Source organism: Pogona vitticeps, chromosome 1 (assembly GCF_051106095.1).
Source record: "Pogona vitticeps strain Pit_001003342236 chromosome 1, PviZW2.1, whole genome shotgun sequence".
NCBI classification, from domain to species: domain Eukaryota; kingdom Metazoa; phylum Chordata; class Lepidosauria; order Squamata; family Agamidae; genus Pogona; species Pogona vitticeps.
Genome location: NC_135783.1, coordinates 212,814,791 through 212,840,990, shown reverse-complemented (window position 1 = coordinate 212,840,990; position 26,200 = coordinate 212,814,791).

Here is a 26,200-nt window from a genome sequence, read left to right as displayed (position 1 = left end):
AGTCCGAAATACTTTTAAAGAAACTTTTAGCCCGTCTGCAAGGACCTGCCAGCTAAGCTGAAAGTAATTCCCAAGTAATTCCCACCAGAGCACAGAGTGCTGTCCTCTGAAGATGCCGGCCACAGAGACTGACAAAACATCAGGAAGAACAACCTTCAGAACACGGCCAAAGAGCCCGAAAAACCCAGAACAACCATAATTCCCAAGACCTTTTTGCTCCAGAATGGGGGCTCTGAGAGGGTAAGTCATTCACAGCCATCCAACCCTCACTTGTCACCACTTCTTCCAGCTGTTGGTGGATCCTCCGATCACCATGGCCACTGGTCATGCTGGCTGGCAGATTCTGGGAGCTGTAGTCCACAAAAGTAGCTTCTTCACAGCTCTGAGTGGTGGTATAATTTTTTGTTTACCCACAAATCTTAAGAGAGAAAACAGGAAACACACCCTTCAAACAGGTTCAGCTTCATTGCAATGTACCATCAAAATATGCCATTGCTCTCATGAGGTTAATACTACTATTTACAAAAACAAAGCCCTATGATGGAGGGTGGGGTTGTATGCCGCCCACCACCACCTGAAAAATTGTTGATAGAACTGGCAAGTCCATCACCACACACTGCAGTATGGCAATGCCTACCAAACATACCTCTGGTCTTTACACCATACTTAGACTGGGCAGCTCAGTTGGCTGGATAGCTCGTGAGTTGGGTGCCTTGCTGTGGAGCCAGAGATCAAGCGTTCAATGCCTCCTGGGAGAAGAGCTAGTTTAGGTAGCCTTGGGCACCCTGAGAAGGGTATAGTAAACCACTTCTGAATGCTCTGTACCTAGAAAACCCTCAAAAAAGTTACCATAAATCAGAATAAACATAAGAGCACATTAAACCAGACAACGTGGTTCTTAACCTTGGGTAGCCCAGGTGTTCTTGGACTGCAAATCCCAGAAGCCCCAACCAGCATAGTTGATGGTGAAGGCTTCTGGGAATTGCAGTCCAAGAACAGCTGGGTTACCCAAGGTTAAGAAGCACTGCCTTAGAAGAAAAGGCTCAATTCTGTCTTATATATACAGGACCATCTTCTGTGAGAGACGACCACCATACAAGGACAGGTTGAAAAATTACTCCTTTGGACTGCATTTCCCAGACTCCCTCAGCCAATATGCTACCTGGGGGGATTCATGATAACTTGTCCAAGTCCTAGGAGCAGGAGGAAGTTAGGTTAGTCATTGCTGGGGATGATAGGCCCTGCTCAGGAGATTTGATACAGGGCAAGAGCTGTGGACTCCTGTTTCAGAAGAAGGGCTTCTGCCAATTTATTGGTGGTATTTAGTCCATGGGGTTGCATCCCATAAGCTGTTGCCATAAACTATACATGAAGCCAGGGACAGCAGCAACCCCACCAAAAAAAAAAAAGAAAGAAAGAAAGAAAAAGGAAGGAAGGAAGCAAGACACATGAAATATTTGAAATTATTCCACCATGCATTTCCATCTGGGAAGGATTAGAATTTGAAAAAAAAATTATGTGATGCATTCATTGCTCCTACATGAACTAATTCAGCAATTAAGCTCGAGGAAGCTCGAGGGAAATGAACGGCAGCATCCAATAAAGGAAGCAAACTACAGTCCTGCAAATAAGTAAAGGCGAGGCTAGCCACGACGCCACGCAGTAGCCATAAATCCGTTTTGCAAAAGGCCTGTATTTAGACATACATTTATGCATAGATTTCAGTGTATTTAATTAACACCATCGACTGTTGTCACTGTCCGCTGTCGCCTGTTAAAAGGCTATATAGAACAGTGTCTGGGAGGACCTAGTTAAGAAAAATAAAATGACAAATTCTTTAGGCCTTGTAATAAGCTGGCATTTTGAATCGGGAGATGGCAGGAGGTGGGGTGAGAGGGAAGAGGAAAGCAGCTGACGTTCTTTAGGAGCGATTTGCCTCCTTTGGAAATGTATGAGTGGCTTGTCAGGTAAAATAAGTAGCAATAAAAAGGCATATATGCCAGAGACCAGCTCTGCCCTCACCAAACATTTCAGAGCAGACATTGGATTATTGTTTAAGGTTTCAGAGGACAAGGGCATGAAGTCAGTTGGGCCGAAAAGGGGAGGGAGGGGAAGGAGAAAGCTTCAGATTAGAAGTCTGCCAGGGGCCACATAGATTAGCAAAACTAACATCTGTGCACAGCTATGGGGTAGCGACCATACTGCAGAAACGTATACAAGCTCTGGCACTCAAACTTGAATCCACCTTCCTGAAATCACAATTTCTGCCTTTTTCTTTAGGGCAAAAAAAAGGTTCTATCCCTCATGTTTTGAGGAAATGGGCTTGGAAGTACACTGAGAAGTATTTCATGGGCATCTTAGAACGCAGAAAGAAAAAGGGGATGGTGAATATTTCCCAAGGGTCTGAATGTCAGTGTTTTTCCCCCAGAAAGAAGCAGAATAAATAATGCAAGGCAGTAACCTTTGCAATTCATTGGGCAAAAGGAAAGAGGGAGAAATTATGCAGATATCCTTAATTTGTATAAGTTACATAACTAGTCAACTTCAGACATTCTTGGAGAAGAATGTGAATGTCCTTGGCACATTTTTTTTCTTTTTTTAAAGTACAGGTTGTACATGTACACACAATCCTGCAAATGTCCAGCAATGAAGATGTACCATCACGAGCAGCCAAACACATTTAACAGAACCTTGAATTCTCCAGAACTATTTCTGCACTACTGCATATCATTACAGCAATTGGATATCAGTCTAACTGTCATGGTTGCTCCCTACAGGATCCTGAAGGTCAGCGTTTCTGCTGGAGAGTTCTACTGTTGCAGTTCAGAGGCATGTGCTAAACCTCTCTAGCAGAGATTGATAAAAGTACCTCATCCTACTACAAACCCCAGGATTCTTTACGACCAAGTCATGGCAGAAGAAGTGCTACAAAACCGCTACAACTATGTAAGCAGCAAAACCTTCAGTAATTGATCCCAACACACGCTGTTGCTTACTCTTCCAGTCAGCGGTACTTATCTCACATCGTAGAGTAACAACAAGCTCATTCATTATCTGAGGAACAAAACAATGCACTGCTTTAAGCACATAGCATGAACTTGAAAAATCTCTATTTCTGCTATGGAATAACTATGCACTTCTATGATACGTGTGCAGAATAGCATGCATGAATGGGGGAGGTTGAATCCCTCCATCCCATTTTTAAATTATTTAAATATTCATCACTATCCCTGCATATGAGAGGTAAAATGGGGGGCGGGGACCCTTCATTGGTACTAATGGAAAGTTTTATGCTCCAGAGTAACTCAGGGGCTTATGGTGTCTAGAGGTCTTCTTGTACAAGGGTTATAAAGACCTTGCCTCCGAATATCCTTGTCCAGGTCCCCAATACCCATTGAGTACACCTCAGATACACACAAAGACTGTTAGACCAGCCAGAATCAAAGTTTACAGTAGGGTGCGCAGGCAGTGCATAGTCTAGCCCCAGTTGTGTTCACCCCGACTCCAACACAGGTCCAGCATAGGCAGCATGAACAAGAGTTCAAAAGGTTGAAAGAACCTGAATGGGACCGCCACAATAAAGAGAAGCAGGAGAAAGGGCAAAGACACTAAAGGACTGGGGGTGAAAGGAACCGTCCAGAGGATGTTGGACTGCCACAGCAGAGGGTGAAACCATCCTGTCCTACCAGAAAGGACCACGGCAGCTGGAGAGCCTATTGGAGAAAGAACTCATGGAAGCCAACAAGCCAGCTATACATAGAGTCGTTCCAGAATAAAGTTCTAGTTAACTGCACCAACTGTTCTCCTGAATGGTGATGATGACCAACCCCATGGCCTCTTTTGACACCCCCTTTGTTATGAAGTGTCTGGGGACCCAAACAGGGAGTAATCCAGGCAAATGATGACTGAGCATTCTCAGTTACCATGAAAAGCCAGCTGATGGTTGATCGGAGGGAAGAGCCTGGAAAAACAAGTGAGGGGCAGAAGGAAGAAGCATTCTAGAAATTTAATGTGTAATGCTCACATACCTTCTCTATCCGAGTGTGTCACTAACAAAACGATAACCACCCTCAAACCCTTGAATTAAGTCCGAGGTTTCTGTTGGAATACAGATTTCTTCTGCATTATTCCTGTCAGTAATTTAGTCGAATGGCCAGTGTTTCCTTTTGCAGTGCTATTTAAACACTGCCATACCTAACAGCTGACTTTACACAGCCCTTTTAACGGAAACAGTTTTAGTGAAACACACAGCCTCAGTTACTTTGGTGACAGTATGTGAGGCCTGTGACCCGGCACTGACCAGCAGCATGTGTGGGTACACCACTGTCTGTCTGTTATCTTCAGAAATAATAAACAGGGCTTGTAAATCAAAAACAAACTTATTAAACTCACACAGAGAGAGGATAAAAACAGGTTCTTTATCATACTGTATCATAAGTGTTCTTTTTGTCTTTTATTTTTTTAGAAGTGTACTGGAGTGCACCAGTCAGTCCAACATTTCATAAGCCTTTTCAGACAGGAGGGGCAGTCAAAACAAAATGTATCGAATAGGTTGTTGAATTAGGACTCTGACAAAGTGATTGTGGGGCTTTAAAATATACTTTAACATACTCTATATAATTTCTGATTTAAAAAAAAAAACATTCCTACGCCACTACCATCCCTGTTCACATGTTTTGCTATCATTTTTGGTGGCTCATAGTGAGTTTGATAATTATTTTTGAATCTCAGCTACCGCTTCCTCAAAAGGAAATGATTCCTGTTACAAGGTGTGTTTTCTTTTTTAATTTGATCTAACCTGTTTAATAATAATAATAATAATAATAATAATAATAATAATAATAATAATAATAATAATAATAATAATAATAATAATAATAATAATAATAATAATAAAGAAAAAACTTTATTGGTATATAAAATATAAAATAAACATAATCCAGCTAGTTTGTTAGGTTCAGGGCTTCACCTCCTAACAATTGACTCAAGGAAAACAAGCTGTTCCTTCCATAATGTTGACCACCTCCACTGATAACATAAAACAGACCTTGTCCTGCCGTTTAGTAGATACAGAGCTTTAAAGATGCTTATTTTACACAGGAAATTTTTCATAAAGCCTGCTTGCATTTTCACTGAAGTGTTCTGTAGCCATTGCCCAAACTCCTTGCCAGTACTTCAGGAAACAAATGAATCTGAGGTGAATGGAGCTTATTTCCGGTGAAGATGGTATGTATGTATGTATGTATGTATGTATGTATGTATGTATGTATGTATGTATGTATGTATGTATGTATGTATGTATGTATGTATGTATGTATGTATGTATGTATGTATGTATGTATGTATGTATGTATGTATGTATGTATGTATGTATGTAATTTATGCACCACCTTTCTCCCAGGGGAGCCAAGGCAGCTCACAACAATTAAAATTATAGAACAAACAACATAAAAATATTATATTAATATCACATTTAAAAACAATTAAACCTATCTTATGATGGTAGATTGGACTTCAGCCTTATTACAGGAGTAGGTGACATTGAACAAATCAACACAAATGCATAGTTACTGTATGGGGAGAGCAAGAGAGAAGTAATTGAAGCTCCTATGACACCAGTTGTGTGTTTGGGTGGGAAGTGGTTAATTGATGGGGAAAGGAGTCGGGTTCTGAGATTTTCCCTTTCTTTATGTCTTTTTTTTAATGATAGTGAGCACAAAACGGCTCCTATAGACTATCTTGACAGTTGACATTGGTATCATCGACATTGCTATGTAAACCTTGACATCCTTTTTCCTGCTATCAATGCAGGCAGAATATTGCAAGGCAATGTTGTACCATTGCCTGGCATTCTGAATGATGTATACAGAAACAATATCCCATGATTATAAACTGGAGGTTTTTATACCAGGCAGCTATACAAGGCAGGTGTCAGAAGTCTGTCAGCCAAGAACCAGACAATATGTTACTCAGACAGGAACCAAACATATGTCAGACAGTGACAGGGTCCAATATATGACAGGAACTAAAATATGTAATATGTTAAGATCGGTCTGACAGAGCTGACAAGGTTAAAGATGTAACTTACAGGACTTGATAGGGCTAGATAGGGCTTACAAATGAGAGAATTAGGTATTTACTAGAGAAAATATGTCTGTCAATAAGTCAAGAATGTATGACAAACGACAAACATGTAAGCATTATGAGGTATATTTTACATCTATCTATCTATCATGTGTTTTTAAGTAGTAAATGTGATTTAATGTTTTAACCAAAAGCACAAATGATTACTATCAATTGCTGGCACAAACACACATAAGGGAGAACACCACATTTTACTCTACAAAGCGGTTTTTTAATACACTTTAAGCTGCTGTATGAAGACTCTGCAAGTTAGAAATTATAAATTATTTAATATAGCCAAAAGCCAACAGATTTAATGTAAGTGCAAATGAAAACTATTTTTCCCAGCTTCTCTATTAAAAAAGTAAAAAAATTAAAATAAAAACAAAACAAAAACAAAAAAAAGCAGACCAGTGTTAGTTCTACCTAACAGCACAGCTCTTTCTTCTCCTCTCAAAACCTTTAAAACATCCGAAGATACAAAACAGCATCTCTCCAGCTAGGAATCTGACCAACTAATCAGCTCCATTCAAGAACATTCTTACACACCTCTCAACTGTTTTTTTAACTGTTACTCCTGGCTCATAGCCAACCTACAGCTGACAAAATAGATTGTACCTTTCACTCACCATGCATAACAATACAAATCTGTATAGAAATGCATTTACAGTAAAGAATTGTCATAGAAGAGCATGATAGTTGACTGAAACCTCAAATAAGAGCAACACCATGCTGAAATATTTTTTTGGATAAGCCCTCACTTCTCTACTCAATAGGGTGATTAATGATGGAATACTGGAAGAAGGGCTCAGGCACTTACTTTCTGTGCCACTGTTACCTTGTGCCAGAAGAGGGAGCTACTGGTCTACTCTCTACAGTGCTGAATGGCCAAGGGAGGGTGTTGCAAATAGTAGGAATCAGGTGACAGAAAATCCCAATAAGAGTCTACCTGGGTCAATAAAGCTTTCACCTGCAGCCTGGATCTTAGCAGCTTATTACTTTGGACTGCGCTATTTGACTACCCATCTTGCTCAACTTGACTGCCTTCTGGCTTTGCTACATGCCAGGTCAGCATCTGTTTGCCTCCAGATTGCCAGCCACAACAACCAACATCATTTAGTTGTGCCTGTTTGTTTGGCAGTTGTCCATGTCTTAGAACTAACTTATTAGAACCTACTAAAGACAGTGTCACATTTGAAGAATTCTGTAATTTCCAGTTCTGTACAGTCATAGTCAAAACAGACACAACAAAGCTAAGTCCAGTTCTGAAATTCTGAAAGACAGCATCAGGGAGTTAGACTTGTCTGTAAGTTCACATTGATTTAAGCTAGTATAAAATGACTGCTGATAGAAACTGTGGAAGGATCATGATCAATCCCCACATATTTTCCCACAAAGGTGAAAAAAAATTGTCATACATATATTGTAAAATAACTTGGAGAGCAGGGTTGAGAGGATGGGAAGAGAGAGAGAAACAAAAGAGCTTTTCTTAGTCTGTGGTGTGTTGGTGAGCTAGTGGGAGAGCTGGCCTTACCATTAGATGGAGCAAAGTGGTTACCTCAGGAAGCAGAAGCATGGTGCTAGAGAAAGCTGTATGCCACATTTTCTGCTCTGTACCATGTAAGCTAGGCAGCCCGCTTCAGGAAGGATGGAAAGTGCTTCTCCTATTCCCAGTTTGAAGGAGTCAGATGTCTATCTAGCCAGTTGCTGTACAGGGAATGAAAGAGGTGCCGTCTTGATTTTTCACATCTAGCAGCAAATTATGTTATGTCAGGTCTGGCAAGGAAGGCAAGCATTTGCAGGACAAATTCTTTAGATGCACATACTTGATCTGGCTTTCTTGGGGTTTACTTCATTTACCACTTCAACCACAGGGATTTACTTCAATGGCATGTAGTATAAGGGAGCAAATCCTAGCGCAATTTTGTCTTACGAAGACCTACCAAGAAACAACACATGAAGGAGAATTCTTTGGCAGGGTTCTAGAATGGATTGCAGTAATCTCTTAGCCCCTCTACTCCGGAGGGAAATACACTGCTTAGATCGCAAGTGAAAAATTCAATTTAACTGTATTCATTCGTTGTGACTGGCAGCCTCAGCACACAGAAGAGCCCCAGTCCAGAGGCAGTCAGCCAGCTATCAGTCAAGACAGAGGGCACTTATTTCCCTTTTGTGTTGTTGTCTTAATTTTTTTTAAAGAATTTTCAGGAAATGGGGAGCCCTGATGTAGGTCAGAACTGAGGGGCATTTTCAGAAACCATGCATAATTGGAGGGAGAACATACAGTCATTTTTAAAAACTTGCCTGACAGCACAATCCTATACATGGATCCTCTGAAGTAAAGTCCATTGCTTCTTAAGGTAGTTTACTCCCAAGTATGCATGTATAAATTGCATTTAATCTGCTTCTGATTTTTTTTCTCTCTCTCTCTCTAATGCTGGTACTATGTCTCTTTTTCTTTCTTACTTTTATTTTAAATTTTCTTATTGTAACTGCTACTCTAGTACTTTAGATATGTGGAATATATCTGGAAGGCAAGAACAAAACTCATCCACTGACACCAAGAGGAGGCTACTTGCACATAGCAAACAGAGGACAAAACTGTGTGTGTATAAATTTATACATATAGCTGCAAGTTGAACAATAATTACTATAATTTGCAGAGAAATACAGTCCCCCCTCACCATCTTGTTAAAAACGGTGACCCCATGGCCTGTGTACCTGCCAAGTCTGCTGTCTAGGTGCTGACTGACTTAAAGGCTGCTTGTTCTTGCTTTCCTTTCTCATAGTTCTTCATCTTTAAACTGGAATTGGGACATAGATAGATAGATAGATAGATAGATAGATAGATAGATAGATAGATAGATAGATAGATAGATAGATAGATAGATAGATAGATAGACAGACAGACAGACAGACAGACAGACAGACAGACAGACAGACAGACAGCATGACACCACAGGTGCCACAGAAGTTCGTTCCCTCCCCCCAGAACCTGCCAGTCCACTCAACGGTTGCTGCTCAGCACACATGTCCATCATCGTCAACATTGCGCCAATCACGGAAGTAGCCCAGCCTGCCTCCCTGCACAACCGAGGGCCCAATAGCTGAGCAGGGAGGCTGCTCATCCCACCTCCTCTCTGGAGTGGACAGCTGTTGAATATTTATATTCTAAAGATATATATTCACCATTGGAATAAAGGCGTGCTGTTAAGATAGAAGACTGTCTTCTGAAATGTGGAATATATAGGCTTGTGAAGTATGTTGCAAATGGCTGTGGTATGACTATGTGGCATACACAGGAGAGTGGGAAGACAGGTATATGGAGACCATATTGTGGGAAATGTGAGTGAATACTCTAAATTTGTATACTAAAGTTAGAGTTTCAGGTAGCTTGCTACTTATAATTAATGTCTTTTTGCAATAACTAAGATGCATTAAAATTGTAACTTCATGAAGAATAGTGTTCCGTTTTGCAGTGTTAATTCTTCTGTTACTTTTAGAGTTGGGGGTGAGGGGCTCGCTAAATGATGAGACAGGGATATCACAAGGTTCAAGGACTGTGACTGTGCTACTCCCTTGTACTCTGGCCAGTGCTGAAGGTGGATGGAAGAACAGTGTGTCTTCTACTACGGGTGAGCAAGTTCTAGCATACATTTCCTAAATTAATAATAATAACTATTGTAGTTCCTTTTCAGGAGCAGAAAGCCTTTCTTTTCAAAAACAGTAGCTCTAATAGTAATAAGTCACTTTTGCTCCTGGCAACTGCAACTGAAAATAATTCTTTTTTTCAAACAACGCTTTCCAAAATCTGAATTAGGTGAATATATATATATATGGTAGATGGGGTCTAATATGGCTATAGAGCAAACACCACTTGTGCGATTTTTCTCCATGCAATCATTAAATCACAGAGACACACATAGAGACACATAGAAACTGACACAGTATTTGAAATGTTGTCCACAAACAGACACGGTTATTCACTGAAACAGCAAAAGTGATTAGCAATTCTGTCCAAACAAAATCATTAGGAATCATTATCTGCTTCCGTGCCTCCAAATATTGTGACTTTCAAAAGCTGAAGCTTTAATGACACATTCTGTGGTGGTAGGCTCTATCTTCTGTTCCTCCCTGGGAAGTAGGGACCAAGTAAAAAGTAGCACATTGACGTCAATGCAGATAGAGCCACGTGGCACCAAAACGAGGCACAGTTTCCTGAGCCAATGGTCTTCTAGCACGAGACCTGTTTAGTCATAAGAAAGTCCTGGCTTACTTCTTAGCAAGATGACTTCCTTAATCATGATTCATATTCAGTATTACTAATATTTGAAAGGGTGGAAACAGCAGTGAATGAATGTGTGGGTGTTCCTATACATATGGTGCAAATTAGTTTGTGACCCACCCCATTTTAGATATTTTCATAAATAATATAACTTTTTCTTAGAATGCCTGTTGTCAAAGGCAGGTATCATTCTACTGAACGGCATTTTTAAAAATTACCTTTTTAAACTCTTAAACATATTCCTTCTGTATTACCTTTCCTTGAAATATGTTCTTTACTTGGCAAATGGGTTCTGGGTAAGTAACTGACCTTTCAAAACAATATTTATAATGTTAGACATGTGTGTGTGTGTGTGTTTAGCATTCTTTGAGAATCCAGCATTAATACACATTTAGGTTTTTCTATTAAATCCAAACTTTTCTTGAAAGAGAAAACCCATGTCATACGAAAACATTAACAACGCATGTGGTTTTGAAGCATTCATTTATATAGCAATTTGCCATGTCATGATGTATTTTAAATAAAAGAACTACAGACAAAGGTATTGATTTGGGGAACTTAACTAAATAAACTGTATGTAAATTGTGTCTCCCTTCTATAAAATCAGATCAGAACACACATATTACACTGTCTTTTTCCAAAGGAATGACACTGATTGAATTTGGCAGACATTGGGATTCATTTAAAGAGTTAAAGACCTCTGATCTTTGGCTTACAATTAAATGATCGCACTGTGGAAAGGGTGATTCTGCAGGGAGCCAGACAGAGTTTTAGACACACACACACACACACATAGGAACAACTACAAAGCAATTCTGACAAATGTAGAAATAGCACTATGCATCTCCTCCATGCTGTCCTGAACTTGACTTTGGATTCCTGCTTCTAAGAGGGCTATAGGGTTTACTCAATTTCTGTCTGACATTGTAACTGCTATACAGATCCTGAGATCTTTGGAACTAGGCAAGGTTTTGGATCCAGATCTCAATCTTTTGGCACACCATGTTTTTCATGGCGATAACTAATGTCATGCCATAGAGAGTGCAAAAAAAAAAATAGTTCAGGGAGATATGGATTCAAACTACCAACATGGCTTTGAGAGTCATTCATTATCTTAGAATATCTTAAAATTGCAAACCTGATAGGGAACCTATGGGTCGTGTCCAGCCCCTGTCAAGGAGGCAAAGCCGGGAACTGAACTCCCAACCCCTGGCTCTGAAGCCAGATGCCTTAATCCACTGAGCTATCCAGCCTTGTCTTGAGAACAAAATGGGGAAACCCACCTTTATGCCACCCTGAGCTCTTTGGAAGAAGGGTTATTATATTATTTTTTATTATATATTTTCATGTTACATTTAATGACGGGTATATTTCACATGCAGTAATCTGCCTGAAATCCTCACACCTAGGCAGAATTTAAAAAAAAAAATCAAATCCATATACAGCTGGGGGGCGGGGAAAGCTGTTCTGTGACAGAGGTCAGGCTTTCTGCCCATCTAGCCTAATGTTGTCAGCTCTGACTAGCAAGAAATCCCTCTGGGGTCTGAAGCAAAGGAAGTTCTCTGTCATCATCTGCTCCATGATCCTTCCAGCTGGAGACAGGCAGGCAGGCCTTCGTGACTGAGCAATCATAATTGCGAATACAGCCTGTGTTCACCTCCTGCTGACGAAGTCCGTGTGGTCTCTAATATGTATCAGCTCTGCCACCTGGCCTTCCACAACTACAAGAGGGCTTGAAACCAGAGACTGGCAACCTGAGTGAAATATAAGACAGACTGAACTGCCTTTTTTTAAAAAAAAATTGCAGAACCAATATTACACAAGAGACAGGTCATGATTGTAGACATCTCCACGCCGTCTGAGTCATCAGCATGAACCTCAGATACCTGCTGAACAGGAAGCGTCACTTGATTCCAACTTAGAACCTTTAGATAGCTCAGTGGTGTTGGCATCCTACTGCAGAGCCAGAGGTTGGGAGTTTGATTCCCCCCCCATGCCTCCTTGTCAGGGACTGGACTCGATGATCCATAGGGTCTCTTCCAGTTTGGCAGTTCCCAGATTACATTATATTAAAATAAAGTTTGAAGCTGAAAAGTGAACGGATTATTCCTTTGTCAGTTCCGCTCATTAATTTCACACAAGCAGTAACATTTCCATTCCAGTTTTACAAATCAAAAAACTGTTCCTACCTCAAAGGTAGAGTTGTATACACACTTCTCAGTAACAAACACATGTGCGTCCCCTCCCCACACTTCCAGGACTGGAACAGAGACATTCTTATGCCACTTGGACAACCCATGCTTCCATACCAACAACTGCCAAGTAAACCTCATTCCCCACCTTTAACACATTGCTGGAAGAAAGCTCTTGTTTGCCTGCTGTGTGCTGTATTAATTCAATCTACAATAGCCTGTCCTCAACTGATTGAAAAGCAATGAGGGTGTTTGTTCTTTTGGATAAAGATAAGCTAGGAAAACATAATTGTGCTCTAACATGTTCTAAGCAAAGCTCACCAGCTGTACCTCCTCAAATGACAGCCAGAGCACACTACACATATAGCATATTGCAGCACAAATCGATACACATCTGTGTGGATGCAAGTCCCATTGAATTCAATGGGTTTGCACCCAGATCAACAGACACAGGATTTGATCCCAGATACAGAGACATAGGACTGCTCCCTTAATATCACTGTGCATGCTCTGCCTTAAGGTCTATGGCCACGGATATACGTACATGCAAAAAGAGAGAAGATACATCTCCCACCTCAAAGAGTTTAATTTCTGGAGATAGGGGGAAAGCGGTGTACCCTCCAAAAATGTAACTCATGCTAACAAAGGAGATTTCTGAATATCCCCCAGAAGACAAAAACAGGCACAACAATTTATGAGAAACCAGAACATCTGCTGGACTATGTCTGATAAATAAGTACAACCAGAGCACATGCATTTATCCATAGTGCAGTAATTATCATATCACAGCAGCTGTAACCAAAAGAGCCAAAATCAACATGAATGACGAAGGCAGTGGGAAAATAAAGTCACTGTTTTAAAGCTCATGTTACATATTCACAAGAAGATTGAGCAAGCTTAATCTGGTTTAGATCTCTTTATACCAGCCCACTCTCTCCGATTATTCCCCCACCCCACTCCACCTCTTTGTTATGTCATTCTGCAGACAGATCCCTGGCTGTTTCCTGTCACCCACCAGAGCAAACGGCTCAACAGAAAGCACAGTTGGACAGCCCTTAATTAGTGCTACTTGGGATAGTCAGTATATTGGAGTCTGTGTCAGCATCTCACTTACAGCTCAATCCTTCAAGGTGCTGAGCGAACGCAATGGCTTGGCTTAAATCAAAAGGGAGCAAGACTGCTCCAGAATGCTCAGCACTCAGCAGGAAAGGGACCTTCACAGTAGCTAGAGAGCAGCCCTGCAGGATGCTACATCTTTTTCCCGTCCCCCTATGGCTCTATGAGGTAATCTGCAAATGTGAGAATGTGAGGAGAAATATTTGGAATTTTATTTTCTACATTTAAGTTTTGACAAATTATGCTGATTTCTTCTCAGTTGTACATTGCACATTTTACATTAGAAGGGGAAAAAACACAACATGTCCTCATGTTCATTTGGTTTTATTTATGCTCAACGATTAAATGAAAGGAATATTGCATCTATCTTTAAGGACAAAAATATACAGATTCTTTTCTATTTCTGCTGAAACAGCTTTCATGCTGTACAATTTATTATCCAATGAACACAGTCAAATCAAACATGTCTGGAAATTAACTGACAGATATTCTGTATTGTAAAGAATAAAAACAGGATCCCAGATTTGAAATTTTAACTACACTTGGAAAGCCATGCACTCAATACATAATATCATTAGAAGCAACAAGAACATAACTCTATTGTGTTAGTACTTTTCGGTAAACCACGCAGAGAGTGTGTTGCACTATTGGCGATGGATATATGAACTGAAATAATATAAATATTAGTATAGGACTTTTCCCAAGCATTTCGTGTACCTTACACAGAGGGCCAGCCTCAAAATATCAAATTCCAGCTTCTCCCTCCAACATACTGAGGTCCATAGTACCAAAGTCAACATGGCACATGAGGCAGAAACCCTCCCCTCCCTCCCCCAAACTTCCTTTCTGCCCTCCTGGCTGTAAAACTACAGAGGAACAACAAGGTAAATAACAAACCATTGGCTGCGGATATGTTTTTAATATAACTCTGTCTGAGGTTTTCTTATATTAAGGATACGTGATGTTATTAATTGGAAAGAAGGAGTTGTTTTATCATGTTTTAATGCAATTTTATTACCCTGACTGATTTTACCAAACTATAATTATATGTATCTATTTTATATTGATTTGCTTTTACTGGTCTTTGACCGTAATAAAGTATTAGATTCGAAACCATTGGCTGCTATTTTATGACACCCCAAAAAACTGCTTCATAGGACAGCCATCTCATTCTGCCTAATGATAAAGCCAGTCATGCTCTACAGACATGATCTCAGCAATGCTGACAAGCTCCTGTTAGGTTGTCAGGGATGATTCTCCCCCATATTATTGATAGAGAAGGGACAACTGTGATCTCACATCAATAGTTTGAAGCAACTAAGTGGGTTCATAACCAAGACAAGAGCAGAGCCTAAAGCCATTCCACTCATGCATCATGTACAATAAAAAATTAAAATTCAGAGGGGGGACTCTAGGCAACTCACAGAATAAGCAGTTGAAATGTCTGATCTCAAGAGTGACAATATAGGCCTCATGGAGCACAAAAGCTGCAGCATTTGGCATGTTTCCAAGTCACATGTTGCACAGCTCCTTGCCCATGATTTACCATTCCCTTCTTCTGGCAGTGTTCTGAGACCATTCAGCTGGGGAATCAAACGTTTGACCTCTGGCTCCACAGCCATGTGCTCCAACTCTCATAGCAGGTGACTAAAAGATTATCTGAGAATAAAAACTACAGTTTAAGTTTACAGTGCTTAGAGTCATACTCAAATTTTACAGCATTGAGACTCAGGGAAGATATTAGTTAAATCAGATACGTTCATGGTGGGCTACTGTGTACTGTATTATAAAAGTGTCCATAAGTGCAATGTGCTGGATTTGCCTAACTGTAAAAGAACTCAGTGAGTTCGTTGGAGGTTGGGAGTTCAAATTTCCATTGCACATCCCAGAACAGCCAGTCTATGTGTGTGTGTTAGCTCCAAGGATAAAATCCTAAATGCAGCAGGGCTTCATATGGCTAGATTTTGTGTTCAACATAATTGTATATGGCTAAATCGTCTAACAGAATAGCCCAACTCCGGAGAATTCACCTTTGCCTCTGCTGGAGGAGTGAGTGTCATAGATTACATTATGGTGTCTCTACCCCTAAAACCCTATGTGGTCGAATTTATGCTGGGGAATTATGTCTGCAGTGATCACTTCCCATTGATACTTATGCTGAATCTGGAAAGGGATAGTAGAATATCACTGGTAAGACTGAATAACAACTTAGAGGTACTCTGAAAGCTAAGTTGGAATGTAACAACAAAACAAAAGTTTGCCCACCTGTTAACATCTAAAACACTATTACACTTCAAATTCAATGTCAAACGATCCTAGTAATGGCTCCTATGAAGGACTGATAGTATTCCTATTGGAAACATTAAGTCATAATCTAACTCAAGAACACAACAGGCCAAACCACCCCAAATGGGATTGGTTTGATTGTGAGTGTAGAGACCAAAAAATTCTCTTGAGGAGGATTTTTAGACAATATGAGGAGCAGGAGCTAGCATACATACCACACAAATTCTATGAACTAAAGAATCAGATACGGATATTATGTAAGGAAAAAAGACAAACCTTTATTCATAACCAATGGAAGCAACTACTCACCACAATATCCCTTAGAAAATCCAAACTATTTGGGGGCATAGTGAATAATAGAGCTAAAAGCAATTTCCCAGATCCAGCTAACATCGAACCAAATATTTGGTCCAAACATTTCTCAATCTTGTTTTACAACAAAGACAACTTCACCAGGGTTAAGGGTGAAGTCCTGCCTAAGGAAGTCCCAGAGTGGCCTCCGGTCACCCCTACAGAGATGAAGGAACTAATTTCTCAGTTAAAACTGGGCAAATCATCAAGATCTGATATAATATCCCCAGAGCTATTAAAGTTCGATATGGATTTGTGGACGGCACCATTGGCTGCCCTTTTCACCATGGTAGACAAAACGGGCCTATTACCAGAAGCCTGGACCAATGCAATAGTAGTTCCAATCTACAAATCAGATGACCCCCTAAACTCTAGTAACTATAGACTAATCAGTGTTCTGTCTATCATAGGATAACTTTATGCTAAGCATCTTTTAAACAAACCTGCAGCCTGGGAAGAGCAGATGGCAATAATTAGACCAGAACAAGTGGGATTTAGGAAGGGAAAATCCATCTTTGATCACTGCTTCACCTTAGCACAGCTGATAAATAAATACGTAAGGTAAAGGTAAAGGTTCCCTTCACATTTTTAGTCCAGTCGTGTCCAACTCTAGGGGGGTGGTGCTCATCCTGTTTTTCAAGCAGTAGAGCCAGCGCTTGTCCGAAGACAGTTTCCATTGTCACATGGCCAGCATGACTAGGGAACACCATTTTACCTTCCCACCGAGGTGGTACCTATTTATCTACTCACATTTACATGCTTTCGAACTACTAGGTTGGCGAGGAGCTGGGACAAAGCAACGGGAGCTCACTCCGTCGCGTGGATTCGATCTTACGACTGCTGGTCTTCTGACCCTGCAGCACAGGCTTCTGCGGTTTAGCCCACAGCGCCACCACATCCCCATAAATAAATATGTAAAGCAGGCCAAATCTAAACTATATGTAGTCTTTTTAGATCTAAAGGGGTTTTTTGGTTTAGTTGACCAAGAAAAATTGTGGAACAAACTAGCCAACCTTTCATTGACAGAAGGTTGATATTTCTTATTAAGAGACTGCATTCTATAAGCTCCTGCCAAATCAAGTGCTCAGACTCAGGGATCTTAACTGCCTGGATACCAACCAACAGAAGGGTCAAACAGGTCTGTTTATTAGCCCCTTCCCTGTTCAACTTGTTTTACATGATTTAGCCCCCTTCCTATTGGAAACTGAGGGACATCTTCCTAAAATCAGCTCCATGCAGGTCCCTGTACTTTTGTACACAGATCATGCAGTTATTTTGTCTTGTAACAAACCTGGTTGAAAATGTCTGATACACAAATACCTCGAGTTTTTAGCCAAGAATAACTTACAAATGATAGGGTGGAAGACAGAGTGGAGAAAGCTGCATGTTTCATAGCACACATAGTGAAAATGCCAAAATAGCACAGTTTGAACCAGCACTCCTTCCTTGAGCCAGGTTTCTGTTCTAAATTAATTAGAACAGAAGATTAGATCTTCTGTTCTAATTAATTTCTTATACTTTCACCACCTTGGATCGATGATATATCGTTTTTTTTTTTTAAATTTGTAAACCGCCCAAGGTAGACCTTTAGTCAATGGGTGGGATAGAAGTCAAATCAATCAATCAATCAATCAATCAATCAATCAATCAATCAATCAATCAATCAATCAATCATTGGGTTAATTACGACTATAAAAGTTTTAATTATTATCAGTATTAAGTAAATAGGATAGGGTGGAAAGTATGCCTTGCGGCATAAATAGCAAAACTACATTGAATCTAACTTTGATATAATACCAGAAAGCTGCAATCAAATTTTACTGAATGTAGTTTTTTGTCTAGGTGTTTTGGACCCTGTTTCCCTGAAAATAAGACCTAACCTGAAAATAAACCCTAGTATGATTTTTCAGGATGCTTATACTATAAACCCTACCCCCAAAATAAGCCCCAGTTTAGTGAAACCTCGCCCTCCACCATTGTGCAGCAACCAGAAGAAGATGGCATGACTGTATTTAAATAAATGTAGGTTGTTGTACATGAAAAAACCAAAACATCCCTTGAAAATAAGTCCTAATGCATTTTTTGGAGCACAGATTAATATAAAACCCTGTCTTATTTGGGGGAAAACATGGTATATGCCAATAAAAGTTTGATTGATGAATGGATAACTCATATAGTCAGTACACATTTTTGTTGTTGTTTAGTTGTTAAGTCATGTCCGACTCTTTGTGACCCCATGGACCAGAGCACATGTATATATGTAGGACAGGAAGCAGCAGTTAGAACTGGATATGGAACAACTGATTGGTTCAAAATTGGGAAAGGAATGCAACAAGGCTGTACTGTATATTGTCTCCCTGGTTATTTAACTTATATGCAGAATACATCATGCAAAAGGCTAGACCGGAGGAATCCCAAACTGGAATTAAAATTGCCAGGAGAAATATCAACAACCTCAGATATGCAGATGATACCACTTTGATGGCAGAAAGTGAGGAGGAATTAAAGAACCTCTTAATGAGGGTGAAAGAAGAGAGTCCAAAAAAGGGTCTGAAGCTCAACATCAAAAAAAAAACTAAGATCATGGCCACTGGTCCCATCACCTCCTGGGAAATAGAAGGGGAAGATATGGAGGCAGTGACAGATTTTACTTTCTTGGGCTCCATGATCATTGCAGGTGGGGACAGCAGCCACGAAATTCAAAGACGCCTGCTTCTTGGGAGGAAAGCTATGACAAACCTAGACAGCATCTTAAAAAGCAGAGACATCACCTTGCCGACAAAGGTCCGCATAGACAAAGCTATGGTTTTTCCAGTAGCAGTGTATGGAAGTGAGAGCTGGACCATAAAGAAGGCCGCTGAAGAATTGATGCTTTTGAATTGTGGTGGTGGAGGAGACTCTTGAGAGTCCCCTGGGCTGCAAGGAGAACAAACCTATCCATTCTGAAGGAAATCAACCCTGAGTGCTCACTGGAAAGACAGATCCTGAAGCTGAGGCTCCAATACTTTGGCCATGTCATGAGAAGAAAAATCTCCCTGAAAAACACCCTGATGTTGGGAAAGAGTGAAGGCAAGAGGAGAAGGGGACGGCAGAGGACGAGATGGTTGGACAGTGTCATCGAAGCTACCAACATGAATCTGACCAAACTCTGGGAGGCAGTGGAAGACAGGAGGGCCTGGCATGCTCTGGTCCATGGGGTCATGAAGAGTCGGACATGACTTAATGACTAAACAACAACAACAACAATGCCAATGTCACTGTGGCATTCACCCTCGTGCCCTTTGGTTGACCATCAAGCCTCAGAGCACACAAGGCAAACACTCCCCTCTTTTACACTGCTGCCACCAGGTGATCACTAAATCACCATTGCTTCAGGAAGATTCAGGTCCACACTTCAAGGTCTTTTAAATATAACTTTTGTTTATTGATTACAGTTATTGATAGTGATTCATGGATGTCTTCTTTAAATCAATTTATTAATATGAACAACAATCTTCTATCTGATAATACACTCCTAACTCTAATCACACCTCAGAATTCCCCAAACTCCACACTCTATCCCCTTCTCTCACACTCCACTCTTACTGACTCTGTTACTCTTACTGACTGACTCTAACTCTCTGACTCCGCCTCTTATAGCATCTCTCTCGGCTCCGCCTCTCAGCAACATTAATATGCAGGAACCATAACATAACAAAACATGAACCATTGACCTAATAAATGGGGAGCGCTACAGTCACGAAGAGTCGGGCACGACTAAACGACTAGACGACGACAGTCATGGGTGGGTGACTGCCAATACTGACGTGCTAATATCCCATGTCCTTTGTGTGCAATGCAGGAGCAGCCAGTGCCACAGACGTACAAAATTACACAACCCTCCTGGTGATGGGGAAATCTTTCCTAAACAGAAACCCCTTTCTAATCAATATTTCCTCTAATTTTCAGCCCCACTGTGTGGGATTCAGCTCCCTGTGCACAAGAGTCTGCCCCCCGTGTGGGGTTCCATTGCAACCCAAATGAAAGGAGCTGGAAACAATTGGAAATAAATCAGGATCACTAAAAGTTCTTGGGAAATGTGTCCCGTGATATAAACCATATGACCATGATTCAGTACAACAGAGTTATGGAAAGTATTAGAAGATGTACAAAACATTTCCCTTGTGTGACCAGGGCCTCAGTTTATTACTTTATTTAAAGCAAACTCATTTGCTTGACTCCATAATAAATCAATGTTTCACCCAATTGAAAGGGGTATTTTGAATATCTATACAGTGGTGCCCCGTATAGCGAGGTTAATCCGTTCCGGATTAACCTTCGCTATACGAAATCTTCGCTAAGCGGGAAGTAAAAAGCCATTGGAACGCATTAAACTTAATTTAATGCGTTCCAAATCGGCCCTAAACTTCCCACTTAGAGAAGTTTCCTGGCCCCGGGCAGCCATTTTCGCGCCCTCCCCTCGCTTGCCGAGGGCGCCAAAACGCCGCGGGGGGCCATTTCGGGTCGTTTTGAAGCCGAAAAACAGCTGTTTTGCGGCTTCAAAACGGACCCGAAATGGCCCCGCGCGGCGTTTTCGCGCCCTTGGCAAGCGAGGGGAGGGTGCGAAAACGCGGCGCGGGGCCATTTCGGGTCGTCCGCGGCCGTTTTGAAGCCGCAAAACAGCTGTTTTGCGGCTTCAAAACGGACCCGAAATGGCCCCGCGCCGCGTTTTCGCGCCCTCCCCTCGCTTGCTGAGGGCGCGAAAACACAGCGCGGGGCCATTTCGGGTCCTCCCGCGCCCATTTTGGAGCCGCCGATCAGCTGATCGGCGGCTCCAAAATGGCCGCGGGACGCCCAATCGTCGCAAAGCGAGGTGCGGCGATTGGGTGCTCCGTATAGCGATCCCGAAAAAGGGGATCGCTATACGGATTCGTCGTTGTACGGTGCGCTCGCTAAGCGAGGCACCACTGTAGTTCAATCTCTAGAGCCTAGATTCTTTCCAAATAAGGGAAAGTGGGTAGGACCAACAATTCTCATTCAAGATATGCAAGATTATTCTTTTCAGTTTTTGTGAACTATTTAAGTGGCTTGGACTTACTTATTTCTGTAGGGAGACAATTGTTCTTTTAAAACATTGTTACTCAAAAACCCTTTGTCCACACTTTCCCAAATCTGGCACAGAGGAAGAACATAGTGTCTGCCACAATTGTGACAAATTTGGTGCTGATCCGAAACCATTTTCCTAGCTATATTTGGGCTGCCTGCATTTGTAGAATGTTGATTTGGTGAGCCACACAATACCATCATTGTACTCTCGTGCAGCAATAATGTCTTGTTAGCAAATTGCCACTTGCTAACTTGGTGTTGTTTGTGTTCCTGGTCAAGCACCCAATCCTACAACCAGGAGTACGTCTAGGAATGCAACTGACATCTTATTCATGAATGGTAATTTCTCACCTAAACTAACACAATTTTCCATTATTCAAATGTAAATTGACTAATAGGATTATAGCTAATATAACAACAGAAACAAGCTAATTATCATAAAAATAGAAAGCAGTATTTAAAAAATAAATATACCTTTTTTAAAAATTAATCAGAGATGCATGCTGCTTTATGGTTTTTTTTATTTATGAGGACTAACTTTCCTTTGTAAACTACTCTGACATGTGTCATTTGGGAAACGGGAGTAGATGGTTAGACTGACCCTGTGCCCATACCACATGAAATGTACATATAGGTCTTTCCCACATTATATATTTGCTCACAGCATTGATATACAGCCTCTTCCTTCATCAGATCATCAACGTTAACACATTACAGCACAGCAAAGTTGACCATCACAAACTGGACCAGAGATTGATGGCTAACAGGTTTCAGAGTTAGCTAATGCTTCAACAGGAATCTAGCTACAGTACTTTGTATGCAACACCAAAAACAAACAAATAAATCAAAACAAACATACACTATTTGGTTGAAGCAGAGCTTGGGAAAGTGAGTTCTTTGGACTATTACTTTTGGAATCATCCAGAATAATGGCCACAGAGGGTCAATGAAGGATTCCTTGTGATGGTCTCAGCATGCTTGCTTATTAAAACCTGGCACCTAGGTATCTGAAGGAACACAATTACCTCCTTGTACAAGGCTGACCGTGCTCGTCTATCTTGGAAGAAGCCCGTCTTGTCACATTCCCACCACTGGGAGAAATGCATCAAGACAGAATCTTTTCTGTGGCACGCCCTCCACAGGATCGATCATAAAATGTCCCTTCCTAAGAGGCACATATGGCACCAACTTTACTACCATTCCAGCACTAAGCTAAAACCTATTTATAAATGGTCAGCTCTATAGTGACCTGAATTCCTCTTTACAATCTGTAAAAAGGTGTAATTATAAAAACATCTTAAAGGGGAAAGCATGTGTATCATTGGGATTATCTCCAGAATGAGAAGCATCTCTGCATGTCTAATTCTGGAACACAACAACGCAGATTGTGTCAGGAAGAAAACAAAATAATAATGAGGAAAACATATTTCTCTAAAGATGTGTTTTGGACTGCTACATACATACTTCTAGTGTATGTCTTTACGCACTAATAGTGCATTCCTAACTTAAAGGAGTTCACCATACAGACTTAGCATTAGATGTTAGAACTGCTCTTTTTCCAACAGAATTCTTTTCTGCTAGCTGGTCTCAGAGATCTTCTAGATGAGTGATTCCCAACCTTGAGTCCCCAGATGGTCCTGGACTATAACTTCCAGAAATACTGGTCAGCACAACCAGTGGTGAAAGCGTCTGGAAATTTTAGCCCCAAAACATCTGGGAACCCAAGTTTGTGAACCATTGTTAGACAATGCATTCTCTCCCAGGGGGCGAGGGAAGGAAAAGTCACCTTCTACCATCTTGTACCAGATCCAATTCTCCTCCAGCTCAGAGATACAATGCTGGCAAAATACAAGGCCAAGAAGAGGGTTCTTGAGTCGCTTTCAGCATCCCCAGGCTACTACAGTGGGGTCTTGACTTGAGAACTTAATCCATATTGGAAGGCGGTTCTCAAGTCAAAAAGTTCTCAGGTCAAATCTGCATTTCTCATAGGAATGCATTGAAAACCATTTGATCCGTATCTGCTCTTTTCCGTCCATAGAAACTAATGGGAAGCTGCTATTCTGCCTTCGACCACTAGAGGGGGATATTTCGTTTCTTTTTTTCTTAGGTCAAGAAAGGTTCAGGGAAGGCAGGGAAAATACAATCCAGGCAGTACCAGGCAGCCTGAAGACTGTCTCCCAATCCACTCTCTAAACGCTGGGAGGAGTGAGGAAGCAGACAGGCACCCTTTTCACTGGCCAACAGTTAACTGAAAGTTCAAAATTTGCACTTTCCCTGCCTCCCACGTGGTTTTTTTTCAGTTCTTAACTCAAATCTAAGTATGTAAGTCAAGTCAATATTTTCCTATGAGAGCGGTTCTTAAGTCAAAATGTTCTTAACTCGAGCCGTTCTTAAGTCAAGACCCCACTGTAGAGTTTAGATTCAATATGGTTTCAACTGTGCTAGTATTGGCCAAGTTACTTTTGGCCTTCTTGGCCAATGAGAATCATGTCATTATATATTAGAGCCTCTGTTTAGGCACTGAAGAAAAAGTTAATTCAAACATGTGAACAGGGAAAGAGTTCAGCTCCACCCGCCCCTGCTCTCCCAACATACTCCTGCTACAGTGTCTCTCTACAGGGAAAGGGGGTGTTTTAAAGAGAAAAACATCTGCTACATGTGGTGCCTCTCCCACTTAGAGTACTCTTGTGAAGTCCATATGACTGGGAATCCTAAAAACTCAAGGTTCTCAATCATGTGGAGAGACCTTCCATGTATAGCAAACTGTGTCCACTTCAAACTGTCCTTCTTCACATGGAGACACCGGCAGCCAACGGGCAGGACAAAATACCTCTCACCATACATGCCTTCATATCATCTCTTCTTCAAATGCCAGACTAGAACTACCAACGACACCCAATCTACTTGATTCCTATTGAAGTCAACAGGATAACTTTTCATTAACTCCACCTGTAGTTACTACAATGGGGCCTGAAAGTGACCGATTTCCTCTGTATCAGTGCTATGATGTTATGACACAGCTTGATCTTCACCCAATACATTTTCAATATTAAAAAATCACAAAAGAAGAAGAAGAAGCCCTTGCCTCATGCTAATCCATCTTGCCTATGGACTGCATTTGATTCCAGCATCCTTTTTTAATTTTAATTATTGAAACTTAGACTCCCTCTCTCCACCCTAGGTGCCCAATATAGCTCCCTACAATCTATACCTGAATACACCGTGATAGAAGAAACCCACAGCAAAGCAAAAAGAAATAGCAACAACTTCATGACTTTAGCGCAAATTCTTCCCAAGGTTAAAAATAGATTTTCTCTCTCTCTCTCTCGTTCTTTCTGATGTTCTTTCTTCATTGTCTGCAGCAAACTCATTTTCCCACACCGCACTGTTGCAATTTTTTTCCCTGTATCCTTTGTGCAAAACAGCAAAACTATGTGTGGCCTCCAGTTTGGTTTCTCCAACAGCAACACATATTTACAGGGTTGTGCCACATAAGTAAAGGATATCTTAATATTCTCATTTGGAAGCAAACTATTGTGTTTCATATAACCAGGCATTTAATCACTGACCATGCAATGGTTCAGAAACAGGGTGGCTTTCCGGGCGAGCGTCAGTCACTCCAAACGTTCTCTATAAGGATGAATGAAGATGAAAAGAAAGGCAAATAGAAGTGAATGAGACATTGCTTTATGTGATTCATGATGGCTCGCAGTAAGCCTGTTAGCCTTCGCCGGGCTCCCTTCTCCGAGAATAATGGATAGTTACAATGTGTATAGTGACACTGTCAAACCATCAGGAATTGCTGATTATAGTGCTAAATATTGATCTCTGCTTCACATGTGTCAAAATTCTTTCTTCCCTTAATTAGAACTTCCCTAAGCACCCTACAAGAACAAACTGAATATATCAGATCTCGCTGAAAGGGATGGCGATACGAGGATATAATTGTGACCTCTTGTCGGCTGCTTTTTTTTTCTGTTGAGTTTTGAGATGACTTCGGCTGTCTATCCTGCCCTTCCCAGCTCATGTGATCATCCCCCATTCTAACCATAAGAAGATTTTTAAAAAAAGGAAAGGAAAGAAATAAAAGATTGGCCCATGGTTCTGTTTTTCATCATTCTGAACCACTGGGGCTGTAGTCAGATGGCAGTGAAACTTAAGAGTGCCAGAAGGTGCCTTTTTCTATTTGTTTGTTTCATGGTACACTGCACCAGGCAGTGACCTGTAGCAACTGTGTCACAGAAAACGGAGACAGGTTCACCCAATCAAAGGGAGGTTTAAAATTAACACAGAGCCCTTCATTTCTTCATACAGGATCAGGGGTGGTGGCAAAAGGATCCTATAATCCAGGCTACAGTCCCCTGTTTATCCATCAAATTCAAAGAAAGAGGAGGAAAACATATATATAAATAATGGAAATTAGGTGCATTGTTATTTACACTGTAAGAACTACTTCCTCTTCTACAAACAGCCAATATTGTTAATATTATTATTATTCGTCAATCACCTCCTATGCACCTGTCTGTATTTAAAATATTAAAAAAAAACACATACAATGAAAGCTAGTGATGTATGGGTTCAATTTACTCTACAAACTGAGCACTTAAATCATTTATCTTCGTTTGCCTCTAATTTATTGAGGGGTGCTTTTCTTTAATAATGAAATCATGGTACATTTGCCTTTAGTTTGGTGAGGCTGATCAAAATCAATACGTCATTTAAAAGAATTTCATAAATTAAGACCTTTCAGAATTCTACACAT